The sequence below is a fragment of the Leptonychotes weddellii genome, chromosome 7 (assembly GCF_054177405.1).
Source record: "Leptonychotes weddellii isolate Sample4059 chromosome 7, ASM5417740v2, whole genome shotgun sequence".
Taxonomy (NCBI): domain Eukaryota; kingdom Metazoa; phylum Chordata; class Mammalia; order Carnivora; family Phocidae; genus Leptonychotes; species Leptonychotes weddellii.
In genome coordinates this window covers 76,118,197-76,144,277 of record NC_138375.1, presented here as the reverse complement: position 1 = coordinate 76,144,277, position 26,081 = coordinate 76,118,197, and the positions used below count along the sequence as shown (strand labels likewise).

The 26,081-nt window shown below is 36.9% G+C and overlaps 1 long non-coding RNA gene across 1 annotated transcript in view; it reads right to left on the bottom strand.

Annotated features, from left to right (window-relative positions):
* The window catches only part of LOC145722479 (uncharacterized), a 151,544-nt gene extending 137,517 nt beyond the window's left edge, over window positions 1-14,027 (bottom strand). The window contains exon 1 of the long non-coding RNA XR_014146782.1: window positions 13,741-14,027. This is a non-coding gene — a long non-coding RNA (uncharacterized LOC145722479). The remainder of the gene's footprint in view (window positions 1-13,740) is intronic.
* Between the last annotated feature and the right edge of the window lie 12,054 nt (window positions 14,028-26,081).

Below are 26,081 nucleotides of genomic sequence, written 5' to 3'. Positions count from 1 at the left end.
AGTTGGACACTGCTAAGTGCCCTGAGGACCACAGCTCCCTAGAAGCTCTATACCCAGTTTCTCAGAACAAGCTGTTGGAAGAGACAAAGGGGAGAAGACCCTTTCTACCAGATCCTCTCTTCCATGGGTTGAAATGTCACCCTATTAACTCCCTACAGATTTCCCAGTTGCCCAACATAGCCCTTCAGCACAAATTGGATGCCCTATGCCTTGGCAGCCAACAGCTTGTGCAGGAGGTGAGAAGCCCACAGGGGCAGCGGGAGGCTGCTGCCACATTGCACCTGATGAAGTCAGCCAGAGTCTATCTAGAGCTGCCCACTGCCATGGAGGCTGGAACAAGACAAGAGAGACCAACAGTACCTGAAGGGGAGCCCAACCAGTGTTTACACCAAGCCTGACTGCTGAAACAAACACATGATCAGGATTTGTGAAAATTAAAATAACCTTCATTAATCACTCTATAGGTAGAAATTTTCACTAAGAATTTATCTGTGAGATAAGAGATGTAAACACAGGTAAAATTACTTAAGTTTACACAATTGTCACCCACTCAATAAATAATTTGCTTTGAGTCTTAACCATGCTATATGCCAAAGTTTCCACTTATTTAATACTGTCATTCAGTCATCCTACCACTCTTTCAGGTCTCTCGCTTTCCTCCTGTCCTCCCCCCTTCTCACTTTGGGTTCCATGCTCCAGTGTCATCATTATTCACTTACATATGTCAACTTCCTCACTATTCTCTCCAGAACCTTGTGAGACAACAGAAAGAATAGAATTTCATCGTGCTCTCACGGCTGCAACCTCACACCTTCCTGCAGCTTGCCCCTACTTCTGCCTTCCCTCCTGTTTCTGCGGGTGAACTGTCTGTTCTTATGAGTGCCCTGACCACCCGCTCCCCCCCACCACCCGGTTCCATGTCCTCTTGCTTACTAAGAGATATTGCTCCAGTATCTGTTTTCTCGTTCCCCTCTATCATCAATTTTCCTTCTCTACTGGATTAGTATACAGTATACAGACATACAAGAATGTTCCATTCTTTAAAATACCCTCTCTTGACAGCACCTAGCCCATAGACCATAGCTTGCTAGCTAACAACTCATTTCTCTGCTCCCCTTGACAGAATTCCTCCTCAGCTTCTTCCCCCCTCATTCTCCCTTGAACCCCTTCCAGATGCTTTTTATCCACAAATCTTTACCAAACCTTCTCTTCTCAAGATTGTTAATGATTACCACACTGATGAATGCAGTGGTCCTTTACTAGTCCTCATCTTAAACATTAACAACATTTGATACAGATGATCTTTCTCCTTTTTAAGTTTCTTTTCTTGTTTTTTTTGTTTGTTTGTTTTCCACTTGGCTTCTGGGACAACATTCCCTCAAATTTTCCTTCTCTCTTACTGTCTGTTCCTTCTCATTCTCTTTGTTGATTCTTCTTCATCTCTCCAATCTCTGAACTTTGAAGAGCCTTAGGCCTCAATTTTGTGACGCCTTTTCTCTACATGCACTCAGACTTGAGGTAACCTCATCCAGTTCCTGTGGCTATAATTTACCATCTATTCCTGAAGACCTGAAATGTAATATCTCCAGTCTTGACCTCTCCCCTGAATTCCAGACTCACATCTCTAGAAATGTCTAAAAGGCATCTTAAACTTAATGTGTCAAAAACAGAATTCCTGATTCCTTCTCATCTTCATCTCCCCAAAAGCCTTCTCATCTTCCTCTCCCCATCTCTGAAAAATGGTTTTGTAAGACAAAAATCTTGTAGTTATCCTTGTTTTCTTCCTCTCTTTACATGTCATAGGTGATCTATCAGCAAATTCTATCTGCTCAGCTTTCAAAACATAACCAGAACACTTCTCAAAATGCCACACCCCAAGTGGTTAAATCAATTGGCAAGAGCAAAAGATAAGCAAAAAAGAGCAGTACATGGCCATTCATTAAATTCCTTTAAAAAGTTTTTAGGGCTCTTGAAAAACCTCACTTGACTTTGCGGAGGTGAGAATTCTAAGTGATTTAGGAAACCAAAATGGTTTTTATTCATAAATTTGGTTAGTAAATCTAACAGAGAAAGTTGAATTTTTTTACTCCGCATCATTAAAACCCCAGTTTACACTTAATATACATGTGATTTTCTTCAGCTACCTTAATTACTACTGTGAGAGCACAGAATGGGGGAAGAGTAGGAATTAAATAGGATTGGGACTTTTCAAGGTGCCTCTGATGGTAGGAGAGATGACCAAAGGATTTACATATGCAAGGGAGTGATTATTACAGCCTACAGAGGAATATAACGTGGGAAAGGAAAGGGGTGGTAGAATCAGTGGGATATAACTTAAAAATTCTAATTTTAATTTATAGGCTGGATAAATCAAAAAGCACATTTTTTAAGAAAGGATAAACCATGTGTAAATTAATATTACCTTTGTTTATATTCCAATTCTCAAAATAAAAATGATTTTATTTAGTAATACAACTTCATGAAGAAAATTTCTAAATACATAATTTTAAAAGATGGTAAAGAAAATCAGCCTCGTTAACATTGGGCCAAACTTCAAACCAGAGCTTTTCTTACTAAAGATCTTCCCATTCAGACAGTCTCTTAAATGACATTGTTGCATGAGAGCCCCGTAACAGTGAAGTTCCAATGGAGATTTATTCTTATCTTTTTTTTTTTTTAATTGCAATGTAGCACTAAATAAAACCAGATGTGATTCTGCAGTGCTCAAATTAGATTCCTTGGGCAAATCCAGCCTAATTCCCCATGGGCAGATGGCAGACAAAATATGCCCAAGGACAAGCTCAGCTAAAGCCTCCATCTTCCCTAAGTTGATCACACCTGATGGTATATACTTCCTAACATTCCCATCATCACAACATAAACAAGCTCTATCCCTTTTTCTCATCTTCCTTCCAAATATAACAGAATCTAAGTCTTCATTCCTCTTTAAAATCAAACTGGATGTTATCTTTTCCCGTACCCTGGGGGATCCAGTTACAATACTTGTTTTATTTCTCCCCAAATCTCTAACTTTTCTCACTCTCTACTGGTTCTTTCCCATCTGCCTTCCAAACAACAGGAACTTGAAAAGCCATTTTAAACAAATACGCCCTTGACCTCAGGATTTATTCCAATTACTAATGTCTTCTTCTTTCTTCTTTTTGCTATTCTCAAGTCGGTAATCTCGACTCCTTGTTTGAATTTCTGAGATCTCCTGTAAGATGATTTTCCTACTGCAGTGTCCCTAAAATGTCCCCCGTCTGAGAACACAGGCTCTCTCCCTCTCAGGAACTGTAGTGGCCTGTCCTCAATGCTCCTATCAGGCTGGGCTTCTGAGCCACTCACGGCCCTGGGCATTCACATCCCTGCACTGGAACAGCATGCTCCTCTCCTTACAGCTGAGATTGCCCCTGTCATTTCCCTCAATGCTTCTGTTTCCTTTCTTGTTTTACCTGTAGATGTTTCCTATAAGCTGTCTTTTTTTCTGGTTGGAGAACATTTCTAAAACAGCTCTAGTGTGTCCAGATTAGAAGTCCCATTTTGAACATTACAGGTCTGGGGACTTTCATCTGAGTTATGAGCTTATGTCTCCATGTGCCCACAGAGCACAATTTTCACAAATCTGGCATGTCCAAAACCAAGTTCATTTTTCTCTAATCCAGACTCTTTAAACCAGCTCAATATCAATATCAAAATTTGCTTCTACCTGCAGATTAAAATCTTAGAATCATACATGAATTCTCTTCCTTTTACCCCAGTACTCAATCTCCGATCAAGTTCTTTTAGCCCATCATTTGCAATCACAATGATGACAAAAACTAAGACATACATGTGCAACACCTTGAACACATTTCGCCATTTCCATTCCTACTAACTTCACCCGCACTGGGACCTACTGCAATTAAATTACTACAACAGCTTCCTTATTCCCTCCAGTGTTCTTCTCTACCCTCTCTCTTCCAATCCATCCTTCCATACACTGCCAAATAAATATTTTAATCCTTGCCATAGTTTTCAAATGTTTAATATAATTTGTACAAACTGTTGATGGGCCAGAGATGCACATATGCTTCAGATTTACAGCCTAAGCATCACCGATGGTTTGTTTTTCTTATGGATCATGAACTATTGATTGTGAAGATAAAAATGACCAGCTTGCAGGTCTTCCAGGACCTCCATATTGGTCAGAATAATTTTGGCTCAGGCTGCAGTAGCAATCAATCCCAAAACCTTAGTGCTTTTAAGCAAAAATTAGAATTTTAGAGAACTAATATCTGCCACTGTGAGCTGGATACCTTCCTGAAACTAAACTTTGTCATACTTTGTTATCAAGGCTCACTAGCTTCATCAAGTGACTTGAGAAATGTTCTCTCTCTTTGTAGGCTCTCAGTCAGCCTGTATACTATGGGAATTTTTAGTCATTGCAACTTTAAACACACAAAAGATGAAATTTTGTTTTTAAGTTTTTTCCAACAGTTGTAGGTCTGCTTAAATTTTCTACCTCTTTTGAGACCAATTTTGATCATGCCCTGTCAGGAACTCACCTATTTTGTTGAGGTTTTTTTTTAATTTATTAGCACAGACTGGTATATAAAATTCTCTTAAAATGTTTAAACTTTCTACTGATATATCCCCTTTTAAAATTATAAACTTCTATATTTAGCTTTCCCTTTCTTTTGTTCTTGTTTGGATATACCAGAAGGTTTTCTATTAGGTATTATTCTGCCTTTTTGTTGTTGTTGTTTCCTAGAAATAAATCACTTATTAAAGCATATTTTTCCTCTTGAGTTTCTTATATTTACTTTATTGTTTTTCTTTAAACTTTCTGGTTTAAATATTAAATTAATTCATTTTCATTCTTTGTTGTTTAATAAACCAGGAACTCCTGGCTATAAATATGCCTTCAAGTCATGACTTTGGAAACATCACAGAGATTTCAGTTTAGAAATTTCTCCTCGTCTCTCTAAATACACCATCTAAAGTCTATTATGTTACTTAAATCTAAAAGCTCTTTAGCAAAATGCTTTATTTTGCTTTTAATATCCAGGTGGTTTAAATTTTTTGTTTAGACTTCTGTAATTAAGTTTTCACTTTATTGTAATGCCATTAAAAAGTATAGCATACAAAGTTTCTACTCCTTGTTTTTAATTAAGATTTTGAGGGGTTGTGGGTACAATTACTTTTTGTAAATTTTTGAGGCATTTGCAAAGAAAATATTTTTTCTATACACTATAGAGTTTTTATATAGATACATATATATTTTATAAAGCTTTTTATTGTATGTATACATACCATATATCATATATAAGTAAAAATATAGACATAAGTATAATTATGTTAATTGCACTTTTTCAAGTCCATCAGTCCTTATTTATTTTTAACTTTTGGATCTGTTAAAGACTAATAATAGTATGTGATGAAGCACCCCATTATAATTGTGTTTCTGTCAGTCTCCCCCTGTATTTCTAACAGTTTATGCTGTGTGTAGTTTGATAGTATCTTTTTAGTTACATAATGTTTCATGACTGATTTAACTTTATTGTGGATATTAGCTTTTATCAATATAAAAGCATCACATTACATGCTTTTTCTTCTTGAATTCTATTTTATATTAAAGTTACCTCTCAGGGTGCCTGGGTGGCTCAGTCAGTTAAGTGTCTGCCTTCAGCTCAGGTCATAATTCTGAAGTCCGAGGATCAAGCCCTGCATCAGGCTCCCGGCTCAGTGGGGAATCTGCTTCTCCCTCTGACCCTACCCCCTCTCATGCTCTCTTTCTCTCTCAAATAAATAAATAAAATCTTTTAAAAAATAAATAAATAAAGTTACCTCACTTAATCTCTTCTTTTTTTTGGTAAGTCTGATATATCTTTGTCCATAACTTTATATTTAACATTCTCTTTCATGTTGTTTCAGATGTGGTCTAAAACATTTTTTTAGAATGTTCGAAAGAATAGAGATAATATTTGACCAAGGCATCACATCACACTCAGTACACATACTTTTCTCCCCTCTCACCTAAAATCCTTGGAATGATAGAAAATATACTTCTAAAATATATTAATACACATCAGTGAAAATGAGAATGTCATTAACAGATGAGAAATTCTCAGGAATTACTGAGAAAAAGACCATAACCAATCAAATAGGCAAAAAAGGAAAGCAATCCCAGGGGTACTCTGGGCTCAGCAAGAAAGGTTCCTGGAACATCATTAGTTTGATTGCCCTGTGCCCAGAACAGTGGGCAACAGAGGTGTTTACTTGGAAGCAGCAATAATGCAACGAATACATGTGTTAGGTCTGAAAAGGCAGCACTTTAGACCAGACAGCTAGCAAAGTCCAGGAAGAATGGGAATTTCTTATCTCTAGAAGAACTCACACACCCCCTGCAACACGATGTTTGGTCTCTCCCCTAGAATCACCAGACACAATCTATAGATGGTGAACAGGGATATTTAAGCACAAAGATGAGCAGAAAGATAATCACCAAACATTTGAGGAAGTCATCAGCAAGATAGAGAAAGACAATAAAATCATCCAAGAATAACAGCTGAAAATTAACAGTTTGCTTAGCAGAGCAAACATGGCAAATATAAATACTTGATATATTTAGAGAACTTCAAAGTGATCTTTCATACACAAAAATAGAAACAATGATCTTGGATATTTTAAACATGATTGTCAAAAAAATTTTAAGCAGTAATTTTTGAAAACTTAATGGAATGAAAACATGGCTAAAGAATGAATTCACAAACTGGAGGAACAACCTGAAAGATTCTTCCAAAACTTGATACAAAAGGACAAAGTAATAACACCATACACCCCAAAAATGTAAGACACATAAATAATAGAAGTATAAATTCTAACACCTGTCACACTAGGTTTACAGAAGGAAAAACAAACACAAAGAAGGAAAGGAAATAAACCAAGAAAATTATATAAGAAAATTTCCCAGAGCTTTAAAAAAAAAAAGACACATGCCTCTAGGCCTACCTAGGGCTCAACAGAATGAAAGAAAGGAGATACACACGAAGACAAATCATCGGAGAGGTTCAGAACTCAAAAGAAAGGGAAAATCCTAAAGTTTCCATAGAGAAGTAACCAGGTGACCTACAAAGCAAGGAGACCCACTATATTTGTATCAGATTTCTGAGCAACAACTTATTCTAGAAGACAATGGAACAACGCTTTCAAAGAACAGGAATGACATTTCTTTAAACCTAATTCATGACCCAGCTAAATTTTTAAGCAATTATAAGGGGAAAATAATGGCATATTCAGAAAAGCAAAGACTTAGGAAATTCACCACCCTCATATCTTTTCTAAAAATAACTACTTGAGAATGATCTATATTATACCAATGAAAGCCTCAATAAAATGGATTACAGAATGACCTCAAACACTGTAAGAAGTAGTAGAAAACTACTATAGAAGAAAATATTAAAGATTATGCCTAAAATGATAGCAAAAGAAGAAGATTTTATGGAAAAGTTTTAGTAAATACTTCCCAGAACAGATAATCCCCATGAGCAAAGAAAAATAGAAAAATATGGAAGCCTGCCCAACATATTCTTCAAGACTAGCAAAATCTTGATACCAAAAATTGGACAAAGATAAGACAATAAAATAAAATTCTAGTCCAATTTCACTTATTACATAAATTCAAATATTATTAATAAATGAATCCCACAGTCCAGCCACAAAATAAAACATTGTTATCAAATAAAATTTATCACAGAAATGAAAGGCTGATGTAACCCTAGGTAGCTAACTTAATACAGTAATTCAGTATAAGAAGTAGATTAAAGGAAGAAAATATGATAATTTCAATAGATGCCAAGAATTTTTAATAAAATTCAACCCCCATTACTGATTTAAAGTGGAGATTAAATGCTTCTGCTACTCTGAAATCCTATCATCCCCGATGAAAATGAGAAGTCCATCTTTATTGGAACTTCGTCCACCAGGACCCCCACTACTGATTTCCTAAAGAATTTTAGTGTTCCTTCACTAAAGTATTACTCAGTGCCTCATTGAAGAGAATGTTCTCTGGCCCTACTTGAGAAATATAGTTAAAGAATGTGTGGTCAGTGATACATAATTCCACTGTAACATTTCTATCCAAACAATTCTTATTATCCCTTCCTCCATAAAACAGTGAAGAATTTCTGGTACGTCCACTTCATTTAAGGTAGACCACCACAAAGAAGAGATAGACAACCATCAGAAGCTATTAGAATAATCCTCTGCTACACTGCATATCTGTAAGTCTCATGTACTTTGCTCTGTGGTTATTTGGTACCATCCCACGATCGGAAGTGAAGCTCTACTGAGAGATCAGAACATCACCTTACTCTTAAACATGTGCATCCCCTATAATATTTAAAACAGTATCTTGTACATACCAGATATCCATAATTCTTTTTGTATTCACTTAATTTTAATAAATAATAACTTGGTCCACACAAATTACACCTTTAAGACAGTTTTGAGAAACAAGAAATACTTTAATAAAACATTTTTATGTATTTAACTTTATTTTAACCCAATGGACAAATGGGGAGTGTTTGTTTTTCTCATCTAATTGCATTTTATTTAGTTTTAAGGCCCAAGTCAACCTTTTCTCTGCATTTTGGGACCTCCCCATCTTCCAACAAGCTAAGTTCTTTATCAGTGTATTGGCTGCTTTGTAAGAGCCATAACATATAAAGTGAGATATAGAGTGGAACCCTAGACACCTGGAAAAACTAATACCTAATTCCTTAACATCCACAACTGTAAGCTGTGTAGCTGCCATTGCACAAAAGTACATTTTCCATTATCAGAAATAATGAACCATATTTCCCCAGTACCCACTTGACTAGGGTAATACATTTGAGGCTTTGTGGTAGAAATTAATGATCTTAGTAGTACTCCAGTGGCCTGGAATCCTTAATGAACATCCCTAAACGCTTTACCTAACACTGACAAGAGACATGGGCACTGTGGGGAAAAAAAGCCCATAATTACTTAGCTTTCTATTTAAATCATCTTACAGGGGGCGCCTGGGTGGCTCAGTCATTAAGCGTCTGCCTTCGGCTCAGGTCATGATCCCAGGGTCCTGGGATCGAGTCCCACATCGGGCTCCCTGCTCGGCGGGAAGCCTGCTTCTCCCTCTCCCACTCTCCCTGCTTGTGTTCCCTCTCTCACTGTTTCTCTCTCTGTTAAAAAAATAAAAAATAAAAAAAATAAAATAAATCATCTTACAAATTGTTTAGTCTCTCCTTACATAATTTGCAGTATAGACTTCTTCATTCCTGAACCTGTCTTGGTGTTAAGGATGTCACATGCCCCGACACACGTGGTTGGAAGGGTTAGGGAAGAAAAGGTATTTAGAAAGTATCCTCGTGCCCAGTAGCTCAAGTTCCACATGAGAAATGAGTCTTTACTTTAGTGGAGCCAGTTTATATGTCAGTGGCCACCCCCCCAGCTCTGGTCTATCAAATGCTAATGGAAAATTATACTGAGCATTTGAATGGGCTAGAGCTCCACAGATAAGAAATCACTGCATATTTAGTCATTTTACAAACTGCCTCTATCTTCAGAAAATTAGGCTTGTGCACTTTCCTTCCTACCAACCCAATTTTTTTTTTTTTTCAACTTAGTTTGGAAGTCACAGGGCAGAATCTGATTCATACCATTAACGTCTCTTTGTTCTTGGTTCTACTGCTTTCACAAAAATGCTGTAGGCACTTCACTAGAATGACTAATTTACTGGAGAAGTCATCAGAGTCCATTCAGTTGCAACCATAAAATAATTCAAGGAAGACAATGGTGCCTGCTAGCACTCCATGGCAAAGGTTTGTCCCTGAAGTGATTTGATTCACCCCAACATATTTATCCATGAAGTTAAAGATCTGGAATACCCTGTTCATAATCTATTTGTCATTCTTGTTATGAATTAAGAAATGAAAAATAGAGATTTTTTGTAAAGGTAAAACAAAGTCAAAACATTTTGCACACTGCTCAACTGAATTCTGCATCACAAAATTTAAATATTTTAAATATTATTTATATTATAATATTTAGAAGCAAAATTACCTTAGTTTCAAATGAAGTTCTTTGTTGTACTGCTCTGGTAAGTGTGAAATATTCAAGAATCCATGTATATATACTTGCTTGGCCATTTTTAATTTTTAAAGAACTGTTATTCATCATGAGCATAACAAGAAACACCAATAAGCTGAGGCTTAGAATGTAAATATAATAAAATAGAAATTGTTGTGTTTGCCGTTACTAACACAGTGCTGAGTTACCCGGATGTATGCCCTTCCAATGAATTCTGCTGGATAGTCTACATTTTACACTAACTCACCCAACATCAGTTGGGATTTTCTTCCAGTACCAAACTCTCGAACGCTTCATAACTGATTTTATCCATAATGAAACAGAGGAAATTTAGTCCTCAAACAGCCATTCGATATTCAGAATTGTTTCCTTACAGTATTAAAAATAAAGGAATGGCACTGGATTACCGTAAATAGTGGTTGTCGAAACATTCCAACTTTTAGCATCTATCTTTTTAGGAAACTGCTACTCAAAGCCAAATGAAGTAAAAAGATAATAAAAGAAGACTCGAATGTAAGCAGATAGATATGATAGAAGAATAAAAAGACTAGAATAGTGACAGAATGCAGTGCTCTCTGTCTCAAAATTTTTAATATTGTTTCTGTTGCTCCTCCCCCTGGTATAATAGAGCCCATGCGGAGGGGGTTGGGAAAGATGAAACAGAAACATTGCAATGGCTCAGAAATGTCAGCCCAAACCTCAAAAGAGTGTAATTCCATAAAAAGCCCTCATGCCCTGAGCCCAGTCTCCAAGCCCAGCTTCAGCTCTCACTCCTCCCCCACTTCCCTCATCCTTTGCAAAAATATTGAACTATTTTAAATTCTCTAAACATGACTGGCCTTCTCATATCTCTTTGCCTTTTGGAATAATGTATCCTCTTCCCTGCTTCTGATAAATTCCTGTTTGACTAAGTTTTAGCCCAAATATAACTTCCTCTGGGAATCTTTCTCTTACTGCCCCAGAAAACCTAGATTCTCTTTCCTTTATGTTCCCACCATGTGTTATACAAGATACATTATTAGAAATGCTCTCATTCTACTCATTTTACCATAATTGTGTGCATATTTTCCTCCCCACTAAGCACTTTTTTTGAGAGAAAGAATTATATCTGATTCAATTTTATATCCCTAACATTTTTTACAGTGCCTGGCACGCTGTGGATGATCAAGAGATTTTTTTTTTAAGAATAAAATGAGAGAATTAAAATAACAAAGTTATGAATTCTGCCTGTAGTTTCATGAAGAATGTTTTGAAGTGGGAAATACAAAAGTACATATAAATAGGGTTTTTATGAGTATTTCTAAGTAGGGACTTCAAAATGGCAACTCCAGAAACAGTAAGAATTGTCATGAGACCAAAGCCAATACAGAGAGAGAGAAAGAGGACTCAATACTGATCCATAGGAGCTCTACTTTTTACAAATTTTAGAGGTAAGTAAAGAAGGAGAAAGAGTCGATCACAAAAGAGATAAGAATAAAGCCAGGAATTGTCCTGGAAGCCATGAAAAGATTCCTTCATGAGGGAGGAAATGGTCACCTCAGGGAAATGTTGCTAAGAAGTCAAATAAAATTAGCACATAAAAGTGTCCCCTGGACTGGACCATATGGAGACTTCTGGTGACTTTAGGCAAGCAATTTGTTTTCAGTGGTGGAATGAAAACTAGATTAGATTAGAGATTAAAAGGAAATGCAGACACCACACACAATTAAATATTTTGAGAAGTTTGGTTGAAAAAGGGAAGAGCGAAATGGAAAGGGTTAGCTAAAAGGAATGTGAAGCCAAGAAAGAATTGTTTTTAGTAGGGAAGATATGAATGATCCATTATAGAGAGGGAAAGATTGGTATCACAAAAGAGAAGAGACAACTAAAGAAACAAGGCTGTTAAGTATTTGGGAGGAGGTGGGATCCAGAGCACAAGTAAAGATCTTGGCTGTTGGTCAGAGTAGGTTCGCTCTACCCACTAAAGAGGGAAGAAGCAGGGTGTGGAAGCAGGGAGGTTCCTAGAAATGGGAGCAGGAAGATGAGAGCTAATTTCATGCCAAAGCTCAGAGTCATATTTAACACCATGTTCTTCAGCTCATGCTGAAAGGCTGCAGCTTACATCTGTGTCAGTCAGGATAGGCTATGTTTGCAGGGTTCACAGACAACTGCAAAATCTCAGTGGCTAGCAATAACAAAGGTGTGTTTCTCACTCACGCTACTGTGCATATGACAAGTCAGCCATAACTTGGCTCCACTTTGTCCTTTATCTGGACTTTAGCTGATTGTCATGCAGAGAAAAAAGAAAATAGGCAAAGTATGCCCTGGATCTTCAAGCTTCTGCCTGGAAGTGACTCACCTCAGTTCTTCTTGTATTTCATTGGCCAAACCACATCAAAAGGCCATATCTGCATTAAACAGGACAGAGACATATAATCTTCCTGTAGGAAGCCACGGAACACGGGTGAAGAGTGGCACAATCTATGACAAGTCTTATAGATGAGATAGCTCCTTCATGTCTTTCAGTTAAAAAGTCTCAGGCAAAGTTAATATCCCCAGTCATGGATTCTTCATCCTATGACTATTTATTCTCCACGTCTACGCTCAGCAGACTGAAATGACTAGAATGACCAGTGTGTTTTAGAACATTTGCTGGGCTACTGCCACCCTCTAAACTGCCATTCCAGCTATAATTCCAGTCATCCTGATGGTAGATGATCCCAGGCAATTTCTACCATTTGCTCATTCCGTCATTAAGATCCATGCCTGCCATAAAGGAAATCGCTATACTTCCTACATGATAAATGGTTAAAATATACTCTTTATGTTGACATTCACATGGCTGAATATCTCCTAGGTGTAAGACAACTATAGGAAACCTTATGTGTGAAATCTGGGTGTTGGCTCCTATATTAAAGGATTTTCGCTTTTTTTGAGAAGGAAGAAACACTATTGAGAAATTCTCTCCTTTGAAATGGTGCCTGAAGTGTGCCCTTTTTATTCAAAACAGAATAACCACTAGGAAAAAAAAAAAAAACCTATCACTTTGTTAATTAATGAGATGATTGCACAGGATGGACACATTGGGGAAACACCGTGAGATTAAGCCTTGTTCTGCTAAGGTTCAAACTGCAGACAGATCATTTTAAGTTGTAGAATTCAATGACAGATAAGAGAAAGAAAGCAAGGTTGAACTAGTTCATCTATAAATGAAGAAATATAAGGCTTCCATAGCCTCTTCCATAAATTAAAACAGCCTCGTTGGTAACTGACCAGCATAGCAATAAGATAGCAGAAAATTTTCTAGCAAATATGGTTTACCCTTTAAACAAAGTTCCTCATGGTATTTTCCTATATTTAAAATGATTCCTGTCCAGGGCATATTGCTACTTTGTATTCCTCTTGATATTTTCATTTAAAAGAGAGCCGCTGTGCAAAATAATGTCCTTGTCTGTCCCTTCCTCATACAAACCTCCAATCAAATTTAATAAAGCTAGTTTGATACAATGCCAGCCTACACTTGGTTTACCCTTGGTCGACTTTAATAGGGTCAAAAATATTTTCGCATTGGCAGTGTACGCATTAATCATTTTTCCAGAGGATTTAGAAAATTGGAAGAGACAAGGCCAAGCAAAATTTTAAATTAATTGGGCCTACCCCAGCCTTCCAGGGTCACCTTGTGGCAGTTGTCCCACATTTTCCAGGTCACGGAGTTCCTGTGTTTCCTACAGCTGCCATGAGGAGAGATCCAGGCTGTGGGCACACAAAGGTGAAAGAATTTCTCTCAGAAAGTGCGAATTTTCCTACGGCAACCACAACAATTGCAGTTTCCAGATTGTCGCCAGACACCAACCACTTAAATAATGCATGCTCGGCTGACGCCTCCACTTGTGCATTTTCTAATCGAGTAGTCAGGAAAATTTGCAAACACTCTGTCATTTACCATAAATCCGCTGCCTACTTATAACCACAGAGTAATTAATTTTAGTACTGCTCAGAATTATTAATTTCAGCCAGAAAAAAAACCTGTTTTCACAATTGCTGTATCCCCCATTTTTTTTCTCCACCAATATTCGTCAAAAGGTTGAAGCAGTTTTCTTATAGGGGAAGGCTTATTCAGAGTAATGTTATTGAGAGTCTATATGATAGCAAGACCAGAATCTATATTTCTGGTTCTAATCTACAATCTTGTGCTCACGCGTGTCTGGTTGATACACCACATGAAGGTGGCAACATAAAATAAACTTTCTCATGACAGTGGTGATACGGTAGCCCCGAAGCCTCACTGTGTGGTAAGCAGCCCACCTCCTGCTTTGGTTCTTCTACTAGAAGGGAGCAAAGGGTTACACCCTCCGTGCAGAAAATAATTTGAGCCTTTTGAGAAAATTAGCAAATATTTTTCACTTGCTTAAATGATTTTGGCATTTGACAGAAGAGAGAGTAAGAATTTTTACCAAGGATAAGAATAACTTATAGTGGAATACACAATTATGAATACACTGGTATGAAAATCTCAGCAATCACATGTATATCTCACACACATGGAATGAAAATTGAGCATTAAATATGGTGCACTTTACCTTGGTAAAGCTAAATCTGGTCCTCTCTCATTGGATATGAGTCTCCTGCTAACACAGCTGCATGCTATGTCACAAGAATGTCCACATTATAAATACATAATGAGCATGAGAAAATTGGTACAGCTTTGTTTGACTAATAACCAGATCTCTCCCTATCAGTAGCAGGAACACAGAGCTAGCTCAAGTATTGGCACTTTAATTGCCATGGAAGATTTCGTTTCCGCTTTCCACTGCATGAGCGATCAAGAAAAAAACGAAGGGAAAGTAAACTAACATCTAGAGATGTAAACATGACTCACTGGGAAATCAGACATGGTTAAGTAAATTCCAGGATGTTTGTGGTTATCTGGGTCTAAACACTGCTGATAGTTCTGACTACTCTTGTTTTTAACTGTTTTTCCTCCGGGTGCTTTTAGGCCAAGGGCTAAGACTTCAAAGACTTCAACCTTTTGATTATGAACAGTCTGATTGTTGCATAGCAAGGAAGAGATGTCAGTCAGTATTAATGAAATTATCTGGTAGAGTGTAAAATGCTTCACCAAGACCATGATCTAGTCAAAAAAACTAATGATTTAAAAGCAGGGTCGACCTGTCATGATGAGCGCTGGGTGATGTATAGAATTGTGGAATCACTACATCGTACACCTGAAACTAACGTAACACTGTATGTTAACTATCCTGGAATGAAAATAAAAAATAAATCAGGAAACAAATAAACAAATAAAAGCAGGGGTTGAAAAAAAACCTGACACTGTTACCATCTTTGTCCTGGACCTTGACTTTGTAATACAGTAGGGCCATTCTGAGGTGACATGACGACTCTTATATTAAAATTTGAAGTTCCTAAAAAGAGATCAAGTTACAGATACATAGAAAAAGATCATAAACGGGAAAAATATGTCAGAAGGGAAATGTTTCAAAACAAGAGATGCTGGTTGGCCTTAAGAACTACTTGGGGCCCTTGAGGCATTTGACACACACTCCTGTGGAGAGCAAAGAAGCTAAAACTCTCGCGCCTGGAGTGTGGCCCGGGCTCAGCAGTCGCTGCATCACCTGGGAATCTGTTAGAAAGGGAGATGCTCAAGGCCCACCCTCAACTACTGAATCAGAGCTCATGTTAAGAAGATCCAGGAGATTCATGGGCCCATGAATGCCTGAGAAGCACTGGTCTAAAGCATAGCTGTGGAAAATTTCACAGATATAATACAAATCATTGTGAAGAATCAGCTTTCCATCTCTAGTTCAAGCTAACAAATTACTTTCCGGGCCTGCACTTCTTTATTTCCCCCAGGTTTTCCACACACAAAAATAATGTTGTTCCAGACATGGATACAACGAACCTATCTTCAATAAACTAACTTGTATTTCATGTCAAGGGTGGGCCCACTTGAAAGAAGAGAAGCATTGTATACTTATGAGTCAAGCAAAGGAAAAAAAAAAAAAAAAAAAAAGGAGCTAACATCTCCAAAGTGCTATTAAAGTTTCTGGTTTTATATTCCATTGAATTTCTTGTCTCTTTTGATCCAGCCTCTTGTTTAGAGTGGTAGATTTGGCAAACATGCCTTTGGAGCTGTAATCTTTCATCTTCTTGGTTACAAGGCAAAGCCCTGAATACTCCCAAACTGATGAAATAAAATCCTTTCTTTTTTTTTTTCAATCCTTAAATTTCCTGGGCTATGATAAAGGTTCATGAGAGAAAAAAAATTTTATCAGTATGATAAATAATTGAAACATTGTGTAAGTAATCCAGAAAAGAACAGAGTTCAACCCCATTAATTAGTCATTACAAACTACTGACTTGTACAATAATATCAGTGGTGTTTCAGGCATAAAAATATTAGGGAGTTATGTCCAAGATATGGAGTTAGTATACAGGACTTTTCATAACACATGATTTTTTTTTTACTGGAAATATTTGTTACTGAGTTGAGGCACAATTGAGATATTATGTTGCTCAATATTACTCTTCTCTATTAATCACAAACATTCAAACTTTAATTCATGATATTTTGTTCAAAGCAGCACTGTGCTGATCTTCACTGTATTTTGACAGCAAACTGAATTCTTGTTCACAAGTATAGGATTTGTTTAGCTTCGGGCATCTGTGTTTGGATTACAAGAATGCTGATTGGCTCATTGCCAGGGGCACCCAAAGGTCAAACTGTCCTTTTAAAAGTCAGTGTATCTGTCTCTCTCTCTCTGTCTCTCTGTCTCTGTCTCGCTCGCTCGCTCGCTGTCTCTCTCTCCTTGGTCTCATTAATCAGAGCTAAAAGAGGAAAAGGCAATGACTCCAAATCATTTAATTCTTTTTCAAGGGTATCTCTAAAAGCAGAACACAGTGTTGGTGTGAGGTCGGGTCAACGTGAGTACAGATCACACTGGCACACTTCTGACAGGTGACCTGAAACCTTTCAAACTGACATCTGTCACAGAGACAGACACAAGTTTTGTAGCTCGAGAGCTTGTTTTCCTGACATTTCATTTTTCATCAGATTTTGAGAGAAGGGAAAAAAGATGAACTTGAAAAAGTCTTGCCAGGGGCAGAAAATAAGATCAGGTTTTCTGCAGCTGCCTGACTCGCCTTTAAAGGTTAGAGGTCTAGCAAAAGTGAACAAAAAAGATCTCGGTTTGATGTTATTGGATAAAAGGACATGTTACTACTTTAAATACATTTCTGAGACTTGCATAACCATTAGGCAGCATTACAGGGAAAAAATGGAATCAGAGTGAGATTACATATCCATTTTAAATCCCAATTTTAGAGTTTAGTCATGGAGTAAATCAAATCCAACCTCACCTATTCATCTGGCACAAAAGATGAAATCCACAGGTGCATGAATTTTCTCATGAATTGAATAATTTCCTGGTCCTGTGGTATTGAAATGGCCAGCGAAATTTAGACAAGGTATAGAAACTCTTCCTTTGGACTAGAGGGATATCTGCATTACAATAGTTACATGGTTTATCTTGACTGAAAAACATTAGGGAAATATATCTATTGGGTAATAGAGAAAAGAACTTGAAGCCCAAAAAATACCTGGGTTACAGTCCTGGCTCTACCAAAAGCATGATCTGGGGCAAGTGACACTTCAGTTTCAGTTTTATCACCTGTAAATGGGGGAAACGATATCTATCTTGTCAAGTTTCACAAGATAATGTATTAGTATGCTGCCAAATATAAAACACTGTATTGATGAATAGACACTGTATTTTCCTCATCTTTTTTCTTTTTTTTTTAATCTGGCGCTTAACACAGATCTTCCTCAACTTATGATGGGGTTATATGTGAGAACATCTTAGGGTGAAAATGTATTTAATTCGCCTAACCTGCCAGACAACATAGCTTATAGTCTCGCGTACCTTAAACATGCTCAGAATGCTTACATTAGCCTATAGTTGGGCAAAATCACCTAACACAGAGCCCCTTCTAAACTAAGGTGTTGCATATCTCATGTAATTTTTGATGACTGTACTGAAAGTGAATAACAGAATGGCCGTAGGGGTACAGAGTGGTTGTGAGTGGATGGGTTATTTGCCCTCCTGATCGTGTGGCTGATGGAGCTGCCGCTGCCCAGCATCAAGGAGGGGATGACCCCGCATATCACTAGTCGAGGAGAAGATCAAAATTCAAAAAAGTACAATTTCTTCTAAATGCATATCACTTGGCACCATTGTAAAGTCAAAAAATCATACATCAAATCACTGTAAGTCAGGGACTATGTGTACAGTAACTGACATGAAATTAGCATTCATTCAATAAGTGCCTCCGGATTTAAAATGGAAGGTAGTACTTTCCTTATTATCAGAAAACCAATTTTTTTTTAATTGAGTCCAGGAAATTTTTCTACAAGGAACAGCACAGTTAAAGGTTGGGAAATGTATTCCTACAGATTATCTGCAAATATGGATACAGGAGGAATAACTTTGGAATTCGCTAAGAGACTGAGCCCATATGATTTTCAAACTCAAGGAATCAGGCAAATCAAATGTATTAGAATAGAATGTCCATATTTCCTAAAATAATGGCTCACATATTGCTACCTAGCCAGTGTTCCTCTGAGTAATCAAATGAGGAGTTTTCAACCATATTGCTCATTGTCGTAAAGAATCTGAGAACGTACAGAATTTACTAGCTAAGTAATAGGAGTGAAATAGATCTTTGATCTAGCCAACTAATTGTAGAAATCAGGCTTATCTTGATAAGTGCGAGATCAAAACAGTCTCGAAATTCTATTTATAGATCCCTTCTGATAACCCTTCTCCACAAAGACAGAACATTGCAGAATGTCTTATACATTTATGATACTTAAAATGTGGTGCTTACTGTATTTATTACACTGCTCAAGTTAAGCAAAAAGCATATGACAGGTTAAGTATATGAAAAGTTAAGACCCTCAGGCCTGGTAATTTGAGTATGACATCTACTCCTGCAGGTACATGGGGATCCAGAGCTCAATGCCCTATTAATAATCCTACATTTTCCTGCCTTATAACAATCCTATGATAATCTGACCTTATTTTTGAGTCTACTTTTTAGCACACTTCACACTAATAGTTATAAGTAAATGAAACCAATGTGTATTTCATGCCAGAGAAATCTAATAGTACATATTTTAGAATATGAAGCAATGAAACACATACTATTTGTTTGATCCTGTTCTTATTTCAGATATTCTGTTCTGTTCTTCCTTTAAGTAGAATCATAATCATCATACTACATGTTTCAGTTCTTGGTTTTGAAAAGAGACTCTACAAAAGTAGTGAAAAGAACTTGGATCAATCCTTAAATCTATTTTTTAACCTCCTTAGGGTGTCCTATGTTGCTATTTTGGAGAAGTTGCCTAGTTTTAGAGAAGTTGCCTAGTTTTTATAGTTCACAGTCACTCCGTATTATTTCCCTGACAAGCCTGAGAAAAACTTTTTTTATACAAATTTATTTTATAAGATTTGTTCTGCATACTCTGGATACTCAATAGTTGTTTTGATAATAGTTATTTTAGTACTGATCACAGAAGACTGCATGAAAATATTAATCTATATACTACCTGAGACCATAAAATTAGAGAATCATCAAAGAACAAGGATATAAAATTTCTTGTGGTAAATTTCGTAGTACTTTTGTGATCTCACCAGCCTTACTTGACATTCTAATTTATTTATTTTTAGATTAACATATTGTCCTGAATTATAATCTGTTTGTGTCCTTTAATATTTTTTTTCAATTCTTCCTCTCTCTCTCTCTCTCTCTGCAATTCTTAATGTGATTTCCAATAGTAGGATTTTAAAAGAACAAATACATTTTTATTATTTCTGAACCTGTGTATAATCTGAGATATAAAATCTCTACATTTCTGCTTCCTTAATATTTATTCATTCACAATTACACAACATTTAGGAAGTAGAGTTTACAAGTGCTACTTCATTTCCAAGAACAGGCAAGACCCATTTATGAGACTTTAAAAGCCATTCTTTTTCAAAACAAAAAGTTACATTGTTCTACAATCATGTGAACTAAAGTGCCAGAGTTCAATTTCAGTTCAGAAGAACAAACCCAGAAGATATGAGTGGGTTTCCAATTTGGTGAAATATTTTAGATTTAGTGTCTGAACTGTGGAAGAAAAACGATACAAAGTAACACTTCAGAGCCCACGAACAAACAGACATTTCATCCACTGGGTGGCTTGGACAAGAAGAAAGGGCTGTAAAGTACCCCTCTAACTTATTTCCTCTGTACTCCACTCCTAGAGTCATGTGAAGGGGCTCTATAGATTTGAGCACGGTCTACAACCGATCAGGAAAACAGACTGTGGCATGGCCATTAGAATCTATCCCCTTTGGCCAGTCCCCCCGGTCTGTAGCTCTCAAGTGAAAGCAGTCTTCATCTACTGGTAATACTTGCAAAGGAGGAAACCATTACCTCTACCTTTGCACTTAAGATGATGCCGCATACAATCTGTCTTCAGCCTTCCCTGTGCCTTTTCACACCAACCATCTTTGTACTCTGTGCCAATCTATGGCTTTGCCAAGGAAATGTCCCATGTCAGACATTTTCTTCTTCAAAATTAGACTTTATTTTCTGATCACATCAGCAAAACAAACATGTTCATTAGAGATAACTTAGAAAATCACCTGCAGAAGCAAATCTGCTTCCAGTCCTTTTTTTTTTCCCTAAGCCTTTTTTTTAAATACATGAGAACATACAAAAAGTACAATTTTGTACTCAGCTTTTTTCACCATACCATAAACGTTTCCCCATTGCTGTAAAACATTATGTTTAAAGATAATATGACTGGCTCCATAACATCCTCTCACTATAATCTCAATGGTATATTTTATGTCCTTTTATCCATTTATCACTTAGTGAGTTTTCCTGTCATTTTTTAAATTTTATGTCTTCATAGATTAAAAATTAATCACTTGTTCTGTTTACAAATATTACCTGATTATTACTTGTCTTTTAAATCACTTAAGATTTTTTTGATCAGTAGGGGTCTTTACTACTTATCTTAGCAAATATATCAATCTTTGATTTTTTTTTCAGTTGCTCATTCGATTTTTTTCTCTACTGTTGGTTTTCCCCATTGCTTCTTAAGCTTGGAAGTTCTTCCCCACATAGCAAAAATTCACTGTATTTTGTTTTGTTTTGTTTTTAAAAAGTAATATTGATTATTGCTGAAATTGAGCACTGAGGACATGAAAATTTATTATACTATTCAATCTACTTTTGTATATGTATAAATGTTTTTGCATTAAAAAAATAGAAACCTTTCTTGTTTCTTTCCATCCTATGGACACTTACTTTTTCTAAATTATATCTTTTCTGGGCTCTGATGGAGACAGTGTTGACTTGAAGTAAAGTGTTAATGAATAATAATGGCATTATATCAGCTTTTCCCAAAGTTTAGTATCCACAGGAATCACATAGCGTATTTGCCATAAGATTTTTAATTCAAAAGGGCTAGTGTGAGACCTAGGAATTTGCATTTTTAACAAGTACTAGGCATGATTATGCCGAGATAGTCTATGGACCACACTGGAATTATGTGCTCCATATTTTAAAATTAGATAAGCGATTTCGACACATGGTGCTGGAACACTTGGATATCCATATGCAAAAAAAAATGAATTTCAATCCATATCTTTCACCATATATAAAAATTAACTGAAAATGAATCACATAAAAAATTAAAAATAAATGGATATAGATCTAAATGTAAATCCCAAAACTATAAAACTTCTAGAAGAAAACATAGAAAAAAATCTTGGTGGCCTTGGGTTATGCAAAGTTTTCTTAACTGTGACACCAAAAGCATGATCCATAAAATAAAAAAAATATTGATAAATAGAACCTGATCAAAGTTTAAAACTTCTGCTCTTTGAAAGACACTATTTTGAGAAGAGAATGAAAAGACCAGCCACAGACTCAGAGAAAATATTTTCAAGGTACATATCTGATAAAGTACTTGTATACAGAATATATTATATTTAAAAGCCCTTAACACAATAAAAATAAGTAACTCAATTAAATAATGAACAAAGTATCTGAACAGACGCTTCACCAAGGGAAATATATGGATGGCAAGTAATCACATGAAAGGATGCTCAACATCACCCATCATTAGGGAAATGCAAATTAAAGATGACAATGAGATACTACTACATACTTATAGAGTGGCTAAAATTTTAAAAGACAGACAGACAAAGACTGGCAAGGACTGAAGGAACTGGAACTCTCATACACTGCTGGTGGGGATGTAAAATGACACAACCACTTTGGAAAGCAAGTTGGCAGTTTCTTAAAAAGTTAAACATACACCTACCATATGATCCAGCCATTCCATTCCTAGGTATTTAGCCAAAAGAAGTGAAAGCATATGTCTATACAAAGACTTGTACCTAAATGCTCAGAGCAGCTTTAATTATAATAGCCCAAAACTAGAAACAATCTAAGTGTCCATCAACAAGTGAATGAATAAACAAGTTATTATATATGCATACAATGGAAAATTACCCATCAGTAAAAAGGAAGGAACTACTGATGTATGCAACATACATGAATCTCAAAATAATTATTCTGAGTAAAATAAGGCAAGCCAAAAGAGTGCATACTTTGTGATTCCATCTATATAAAATTCTGAACAATGCAAACGAATCTATAGTGAAAGAAAGCAGATCAGTGATTGCATGGGAAAGAGGGAAAGAACGGAAGGGGGGAATTGCAAAGGGCCAGGAGGAAACTTTCGGGGATAAAGTATATTTTCATTATCTTGATCATGGTGATAGTTTCACGGGTATACAGATATGTTGAAAATAAAAAATAAACCATAAATTGGATTAGAGATCCTGTAAGATAGTGGTCTACCTGATTTCTTTCCCCTCCTACCCCCTTCTGGGATAAGTCAACCTCCTAGGTAGACTATTGGATGTTGGAGCAAAATCTAACAGATTAATTACCAAAACAGTTGTGCAAAAGTAAAGTATAGCAAATTTTTTATATTCTGTTTTATTTTGTTTTTTTGGTTAGCCCATGGAAAATCAGTCTGCCTAGAAGGAGCCACCCCTGTCACAGTTTGGGTTCCCCAGGAATAATACTCTAAAATGGGATTTCCTATTTTTTCTTTTTTTTCAATTAGCCAACATCTACGTAGGATTTTTATTAGGGAGGGTCCTTGGGATCAACCCCTGTGAAAAAGAGAAGATGCAGGATTGCGCAGACCGAGAAGTCAAGCTGTAATGCAGACCTAGAAGCTTCAGCTAACCCCATACACTCTCCAGAGCTAAGCGACAGTACTATTTATAGAAGATACTCATGGGACTAAAAGTTATAACATGCATCCTAGATAGCAATGGGTTCAAGTGAGGTTTGATCCAGTGTTCAAAGGATGTCACAAAGGGCCCAGTTTCTTGCTCTCTGTTCTGCCTTCCACACAGTCAGCTCCATGCTCTAGCTCCATTCAGTGGTCTCCTCAGTTCAAGACTTACATGACAGAAAATGAAGGCATGGTCACATATCTCGTCCTCCCACCAACAACTCCAGTGGAAAATAAATCAAAAGTCTAAGACTTCCTATTGAAAACAAAAAACTCCTCAAAAAAAAAAAAAAAAAATTAAATCCAGCAAAACTCTCTTCACATCTCTTCAGTTGGGGATGTGCCCATACCTGAACCAATTTCCCTGACCAAGAAACTGGACTGGACTTTTTGTCACGGTCCTGAAATTCAGACAGAATCCATTCCTCCAAAATGGAGGAGGAAGGATTTTCATAAAGAATCTGTGGGTACTCGTAACAAGTAGATGGAATAGATGCTAAGCCGCTAACAAGACTAGCGCTCTCATGGAACTACAGTGATTTAAAGCACAAGCACAAGCAATGGGGCAATTTTAGGGGCTGAGCCATCTAAAAGGGTACTTTCTGGGATACATAGGCCACTTGTTGGCCACTCCAACACCATCACAATTGGTGACCAGGTGACCCCACTCACTCACACGCAATCTGTTTTTCCTTTCCCCATAAGTAAACATATCTTCATCCTTTCAAATTAAAAACTACAAGAAATGTCAAAAATGAAAAAAAAAACATTTTTAAATTAAACTCTATTAAAGAAATGCTAGTTCAAAAAAGACATAATTGGGCTCTCTAAAACCTGGCAGCTCCCAAACGCCAACAAGTTTTTCTCTTCGCAAGTCTGTTCTCAGCCATTCCAAGAAAGGAACGGAGAAGAACAGAGCTATATCGTTTTGATGACAACCCACTTCTAATCCACAGGATCATATGCCTTTGCACCCTGCTCAAAGGAAACTTGGCCTAGAAAAAAATTAGTTTCATAACAAACCAGCCACTCTGAGAATAGAGGTGAGAAGAGATCGGGTGGAAGAATCTGAGACGTGTTGAGGAGTTGGCGAGCTTTAACTGCCAGTTCATATGCAGCCTCATGATTGTGCACGATGACCGGAGGGACTTGGCTTCTGGTTTCTCAGTCAAACTCTTGATTCAGGAGTAGGAAGGAACAAAATCTGGGAGGTGTTTGGTCCTTCTTCAGATATCAAAAAATGGGGGGGGAGGGATTTCTTTTGAGTCACTGAAGCAAATAGAGTTACTTCGAGGAAAATAGATTACTACAAAAGGTTATCATCGGCAGCGGCAGCGGCATCCTCATCTAACATTTATTAGGAGCACGGTGTACAAGACATGCCAAAGTCCCTCTTTTTACAAAGCCTACAGCCCAGGACTCAGATGCATGGTAGTTCTGGCAAAGCAAGTTCCCAGAGATCTAGGACAGAGGAAGGCTGTAAAACTGGGAAGTCACTATGACACAAAACAACACAAAACACATTTTATTTTCTTTTTTTAATTCCAGTATAATTAACATACAGTGTTACATTGGTTGCAGGTGTACAACAATTCCATACATCATTCGGTGCTCCTTATGACAAGTACACTCCTTAATCCCCATCCCCTATTTCACCCATCCCTACCCACCTCCCCTCTGGTAACCATCAGTTTGTTTTCTAGAATTAAGAGTCTGGTTTATCAGTTTGTCTCTTTTTTTCCTTTGTTCATTTCACAAAACACATGTTTATACCAATAAAGATTCTACCTAAGACATGATCAAAATATGTGTAAGATAGCTGATTATAAGGAGATTTAGAGATTCTGATTTAGGAAATAATAGGATTTAAGACAAATGCCAAAAAAGTTGAAGAAGAACACCATGTTAGACGGCCAGAGATCATCCGGTCGATTCTCTTTCCCAAGAGTGGGTCTCAGGGGCACTATTCTTTAAGCCTCTTTTTTTATTTCTCCTTCTCCACCCACTTTCTCTTAGTAGTTGCCATTTCAAGCAAGCTTCACACCCAAGAACTTACTGCTGTTAATGAAGCAAATCGTAGTAATGAAACTCAAGCTGGAAAAAAAAAACTGTTTTAACTAAGTTCTAATAAAGCTTCTTACAGATTAAAGCCATACAGGTGAAATGTGCATAATGCTTACTTTTTCATGGTGCTTTGATGAAATAAGCAAAGAGACATGAAAAATTAGTTGCATTCAACCAAACCTTTCCCCTCATCATCCTGTCACCCAACAGGGCCACTAAATACACTAGAGAATGATTCTGAGAAACGGAAGACATGCTCCTTTGGTTCTCTTGATTTTCTCTCATTTCTGTGAATTTAATTTTCTGTGCGAGCATGTGTCTGAGCTGGGGCAGACAGATTGGTGCAGGGTTTCTTAAAAACAATTTTTTGCTCCATCAGACACAATATATTCTGCTGAAAGAGAAGAGAGCACTATACCCCAGGGAAAAGAAAGTTTCCCCCAAAGTTTGTTCCCTCCAAACTTGACAAAGGAAGAAGGCGTCCCTCTTGGGTGATTTAATTTAATTGTTATGTTTTTTAACTTTGTTCTGGGGAAAATTAAGC